General features: G+C 42.0%; 1 non-coding gene across 1 annotated transcript; it reads left to right on the plus strand.

Moving 5' to 3' along the window:
* The first annotated feature begins 3,317 nt into the window (after positions 1–3,317).
* Positions 3,318–3,436, plus strand: LOC123688421. Its single transcript, XR_006749943.1, has one exon. It is a non-coding gene; the product is annotated as a 5S ribosomal RNA (ribosomal RNA).
* Positions 3,437–6,812: the final 3,376 nt, after the last annotated feature.

Here is a 6,812-nt window from a genome sequence, read left to right on the forward strand (position 1 = left end):
ATACATGTGAATATAACGACACGGTGATTCGAGATTCAACAATATTTGTCGCTCGGAACGAATTGAGTGGTTGCAAATTTTTTGTGAACATAACCCGCAACGGGCAGAGGATCACGATTTTAAGGTTGGTCGCTTAAAGGCCATTCGACTACAAAGAGACGAAGCGGACCGCGACCTCGCTGCATGAGGTTGACGAAAGCGACCCAAGATGCGAAAGCCGAAACCAACACACCTTGCCAGTACCCAAACGCCGAGGTCGGATTCGGGTCTACCACTTACCAACTGAATATCATCCTAAAAAGAACTCCAAACAGTCTAGGACAGGACCCATTCTCCACCCCTTCTATATATGTCAGGAGAACCCCGGATTCCCCTCCAGACACGATTTAGCAAACTTTTCCCGATCGATCCGACCCACCGAGGCCGTTTCGACCGTTCGCCGCGCCTACTAGAGCTGATTTCTTCGGACTCCGATCAGAAAATCCGCCGATGCATGTCGTTAACACCTAGTCCGCCTCGTCCGATCGATCGAGGCCGTTTCGACCGTTCGCCGCGCCTACTAGAGCTGATTTCTTCGGACTCCGATCAGAAAATCCGCCGATGCATGTCGTTAACACCTAGTCCGCCTCGTCCGATCGATCTAGGCCGTCTCGAACCACCCATCGCGCATCGAAAGTCGCATCTCTCGAACTCCGATCCGGAAATCGGCCGATGCATCACGTTAACTATTTCTTATATATCTAATATAATATACATGGAGACGGTAAGAATTCTTTTAATCGAAGATATACATATACTTCTCATCAATATCCAAAAGCTTATCGAAAAATAAATTACTCAACTTTTACGTGAAGAATCGTTCACCCAAACCTTATCCCCTATATATGTCAGGAGAACCCAAGGTTCCCCTCCAGACACGATTTAGCAAACTTTTCCCGATCGATCCGACCCACCGAGGCCGTCTCGACCGTCCGCTGCGCCTACTAGGGCCGATTTCTTCGGACTCCGATCAGAAAATATACCGATGCATGTCGTTAACACCTAGTCCGCCTCGTCCGATCTATCTAAACAGTCTCGACGCACCCAACACTCTTTCAAAGTCGGATTACTCGGACTCAATCTGAAAATGGACCGATGCATGACGTCAACACTTAGCCCGCCTCGTCTGATCTATCTAAGCCATCTCGACCCACCCAACACGCCTTCCAAGTCGGATCACTCGGACTTCGATCTGAAAATCTCCGGACTCATTTTTATGAATATCCCCAGTCAGTAAGAACGTTATTTCGCCAATATATACCAACAATAAACCATATTCCAATAGCTGAACCAAAAATATAATTCCCGATCCAAACGTTCTGCATCGCCCAACGCGACCACCTTCCCTATATATGTCAGGAGAGCACAGGGTTCCCCTCCAGACAACACTTACGCTCTATCCCCGACTCTCGGTCGATCGATAGGCCAGGTCAGCGGTGTCTGTTTCGGCCGAAGCTCGGACTTTGGTCAAAATGTTCCGATACAAAATTTGAACCAAGATAGATACAGATATGATTCCTTCTTAAATATACGTTGATTATCGAACAGAATATGGTAAATATTTTGCGATGACCGAGGATTTCATGAATTTTTTTTTTTTTTCGAAAAAATTTTCTATTATCGGAATTTCCTCAAATTTCATTTGGTTGCCTCCTAATGCTTATTAAAAATGATAACCAACAATCAGAATCATTATTTATCATTTATTTCAATTTTTATAATGAAAAACGTTCACGTCCTTTCGCGCCTCTCGATCGTCGTTTACGTGATGCATCGGTCAGCCCTAGTTTACGTGGTGCATCGGTAAGATCGAGTTCACGTTCTGCATCGGTCTGCCCGAGTTTACGTGGTGCATCGGTAAGATCGAGATTACGTGGTGCATCGGTAAGATCGAGTTCACGTTCTGCATCGGTCTGCCTGAGTTTACGTGGTGCATCGGTATGATCGAGTTTACGTTCTGCATCGGTGTGATCTAGTTTACGTTGTGCATCGGTAAGATCGAGATTACGTGAAGCATCGGTATGATCGAGTTTACGTTCTGCATCGGTCTGGACTCTGAGATATATTTTCGACGTGAAAATGTTCCGATACAACTTTTGAACCAGGATAGTTAGAGAGATGATTTTTTCTGGGATGTACGTTGATTGGGGAATGGATTGTGGAAAATAACTTGCCATGACCGAGGTGTTCTCGAATTTTTTTTTTTTTTCGAAAAATATTTTCTGATTTTGGATTTCACTCAAATTTGATTTCGTTGCCTTCTAATGTGTTCTAAAAGAGTAAATCAGTAATCAGAATCGAAAAATATTTTTCGGATTTTTTTTTTTTTGAAAAAAAATTTTCTGATTTTGGAATTTCCTCAAATTTGATTTGGTTGCCTTCTAATGTGTTTTTAAAGCGTAAATCAGTAATCAGAATCAATATTCATTGTCGACTTTAATTTTTATAAGGAAAAATGTTCACGTCCTTAAACGCCTCCCCATCATTAGCCCGAGTCCAAGTCGATGTCAGTCCCGAGCGGACGGTGTCAGATACTACCTATCGCCCCGGTCTGGACTTGGCGAGGTATTTCGACGTGAAATGTTCCGATACAACTTTTGAACCAGGATAGTTAGAGAGATGATTTCTTCTATGTTGTACGTTGATTGTGGAATGGATTGTGGGAAATAACTTGCCATGACCCAGGTGTTCTTGAATTTTTTTTTTTTTCGAAAAAAATTTTCTGATCTTGAAATTTCCTCAAATCTGATTGCGTTGCCTTCTAATGTGTACTAAAAGAGTAAATCAGTAATCAGAATCAATATTCATTGTCGACTTTAATTTTTATAAGGAAAAATGTTCACGTCCTTAAACGCCTCTCCATCGTTACCCCGACTCCAAGACGATGTTAGACCGGAGCGGACGGTGTCAAATGCGACCGATCTCCCCGGTCTGGACTTAGCGAGATATTCCGACGTGAAATGTTCCGATACAAAAATTTAACTGTGATAGTTAGAGAGATGGTTCCTTTTGTGATGTACGTTGATTGTGTAATAGAATATGGAAATAAACTTGAGATGACCGAGGTCTTCTGGGATTTTTTTTTTTTTTCGAAAAATATTTTTCGATTTCGGAAATCCCTCAAATTTCATTGAGATATGTCCTAATGTGTTCTTAAAACTTAAATCAACAATCAGAATTAATATCCAAAAGTTATTTCATTTTTTATAAGGAAAAACGTTCACGTCCTTTCCGCTCCCAAAAAGTGAGATATCATAGAAAATATCGCTATATTTGTTGTTTACGGCCATACCACGCTGAAATTGCCAGTTCTCGTCAGAACACTGAAGCCAAGCAGCGTCGGGCGCGGTTAGTACTTGGATGGGTGACCGCTTGGGAACACCGCGTGCTGTAAGCTTTTTTTTTACGTTCTGCATCGGTCTGCCGAGATAACGTGGTGCATCGGTATGATCGAGTTTACGTTCTGCATCGGTAAGATCGAGATTACGTGATGCATCGGTAAGATTGAGATTACGTGGTGCATCGGTAAGATCGAGTTTACGTGGTGCATCGGTAAGATCCAATTCACGTTCTGCATCGGTAAGATCCAGTTCACGTGGTGCATCGGTAAGATCGAGATTACGTGGTGCATCGGTAAGATCGAGTTTACGTGGTGCATCGGTAAGATCCAATTCACGTTCTGCATCGGTAAGATCCAGTTCACGTGGTGCATCGGTAAGATTGAGATTACGTGGTGCATCGGTAAGATCGAGTTTACGTGGTGCATCGGTAAGATCCAATTCACGTTCTGCATCGGTAAGATCCAGTTCACGTGGTGCATCGGTAAGATTGAGATTACGTGGTGCATCGGTAAGATCGAGTTTACGTGGTGCATCGGTAAGATCCAATTCACGTTCTGCATCGGTAAGATCCAGTTCACGTGGTGCATCGGTAAGATCGAGATTACGTGGTGCATCGGTAAGATCGAGTTTACGTGGTGCATCGGTAAGATCCAATTCACGTTCTGCATCGGTAAGATCCAGTTCACGTGGTGCATCGGTAAGATTGAGATTACGTGGTGCATCGGTAAGATCCAGTTCACGTGGTGCATCGGTAAGATGGAGATTACGTGGTGCATCGGTAAGATCGAGATTACGTGGTGCATCGGTAAGATCTACTTTACGTTCTGCATCGGTCTGCCCTTGTTTACGTGGTGCATCGGTAAGATCGAGATTACGTGAAGCATCGGTATGATCGAGTTTACGTTCTGCATCGGTCTGCCCGATATTACGTGGTGCATCGGTCTGCCCTAGTTTACGTGGTGCATCGGTTTGGACTTAGAGATATATTTTCGACGTGAAAATGTTCCGATACAACTTTTGAACCAGGATAGTTAGAGAGATGATTTTTTCTGGGATGTACGTGGATCGGGGAATGGATTGTGGGAAATAACTTGCCATGACCGAGGTGTCCTCGAATTTTTTTTTTTTTCGAAAAAAATTTTCTGATTGTGGAATTTTCTCAAATTTGATTTGGTTGCCTCCTAATGTGTTCTAAAAGAGTAAATCAGTAATCGGAATCGAAAAATATTTTTCGGATTTTTTTTTTTTTCGAAAAAAATTTTCTGATCGTGGAATTTCCTCAAATTCGATTTGGTTGCCTTCTAATGTGTTTTTAAAGCGTAAATCAGTAATCAGAATCAATATTCATTGTCGACTTTAATTTTTATAAGGAAAAATGTTCACGTCCTTAAACGCCTCCCCATCATCAGCCCGAGTCCAAGTCGATGTCAGTCCCGAGCGGACGGTGTCAGATACTACCTATCGCCGAGGTCTGGACTTGGCGAGATATTACGACGTGAAATGTTCCGATACAACTTTTGAACCAGGATAGTTAGAGAGATGATTTCTTCTATGTTGTACGTTGATTGTGGAATGAAATACGTAAAATAACTCGCCATGACCGAGGTGATTACGATTTTTTTTTTTTTTCGAAAAAAATTTTCTGATCGTGGAATTTTCTCAAATTTGATTTGGTTGCCTCCTTATATGTTCTAGTAGCGATAATCAACAATCAGAATCAAAATCCATGGTCGGGTTTGATTTTTATAAGGAAAAATGTTCACGTCCTTTTTTACAACCCCGACTCATTGACGATGTTAGAACCGAGCCGGCGGTGTCAGATACGACCGATCGCCCCGGTCCCGATCGTCATTTACGTTGTGCATCGGTCTGCCCGAGATTACGTGGTGCATCGGTATGATCGAGTTTACGTGGTGCATCGGTAAGATCCAATTCACGTTCTGCATCGGTAAGATCCAATTCACGTTCTGCATCGGTAAGATCCAGTTCACGTGGTGCATCGGTAAGATGGAGATTACGTGGTGCATCGGTAAGATCGAGATTACGTGGTGCATCGGTAAGATCTACTTTACGTTCTGCATCGGTCTGCCCTTGTTTACGTGGTGCATCGGTAAGATCGAGATTACGTGAAGCATCGGTATGATCGAGTTTACGTTCTGCATCGGTCTGCCCGATATTACGTGGTGCATCGGTCTGCCCTAGTTTACGTGGTGCATCGGTTTGGACTTAGAGATATATTTTCGACGTGAAAATGTTCCGATACAACTTTTGAACCAGGATAGTTAGAGAGATGATTTTTTCTGGGATGTACGTGGATCGGGGAATGGATTGTGGGAAATAACTTGCCATGACCGAGGTGTCCTCGAATTTTTTTTTTTTTCGAAAAAAATTTTCTGATTGTGGAATTTTCTCAAATTTGATTTGGTTGCCTCCTAATGTGTTCTAAAAGAGTAAATCAGTAATCGGAATCGAAAAATATTTTTCGGATTTTTTTTTTTTTTGAAAAAAATTTTCTGATCGTGGAATTTCCTCAAATTCGATTTGGTTGCCTTCTAATGTGTTTTTAAAGCGTAAATCAGTAATCAGAATCAATATTCATTGTCGACTTTAATTTTTATAAGGAAAAATGTTCACGTCCTTAAACGCCTCCCCATCATCAGCCCGAGTCCAAGTCGATGTCAGTCCCGAGCGGACGGTGTCAGATACTACCTATCGCCGAGGTCTGGACTTGGCGAGATATTACGACGTGAAATGTTCCGATACAACTTTTGAACCAGGATAGTTAGAGAGATGATTTCTTCTATGTTGTACGTTGATTGTGGAATGAAATACGGAAAATAACTCGCCATGACCGAGGTGATTACGATTTTTTTTTTTTTTTCGAAAAAAATTTTCTGATCGTGGAATTTTCTCAAATTTGATTTGGTTGCCTCCTTATATGTTCTAGTAGCGATAATCAACAATCAGAATCAAAATCCATGGTCGGGTTTGATTTTTATAAGGAAAAATGTTCACGTCCTTTTTTACAACCCCGACTCATTGACGATGTTAGAACCGAGCCGGCGGTGTCAGATACGACCGATCGCCCCGGTCCCGATCGTCATTTACGTTGTGCATCGGTCTGCCCGAGATTACGTGGTGCATCGGTCTGGACTTAGAGATATATTTTCGACGTGAAAATGTTCCGATACAACTTTTGAACTAGGATAGTTAGAGAGATGATTTTTTCTGGGATGTACGTTGATTGGGGAATGGATTGTGGGAAATAACTTGCCATGACCGAGGTGTTCTCGAATTTTTTTTTTTTTTTCGAAAAAAATTTTCTGATTGTGGAATTTTCTCAAATTTGATTTTGGTTGCCTCCTAATGTGTTCTAATAGCGATAATCAACAATCAGAATCAAAATCCATGGTCGGGTTTGATTTTTATAAG

This window comes from Harmonia axyridis, chromosome X (genome assembly GCF_914767665.1).
Source record: "Harmonia axyridis chromosome X, icHarAxyr1.1, whole genome shotgun sequence".
Classification (NCBI taxonomy): Eukaryota; Metazoa; Arthropoda; class Insecta; order Coleoptera; family Coccinellidae; genus Harmonia; species Harmonia axyridis.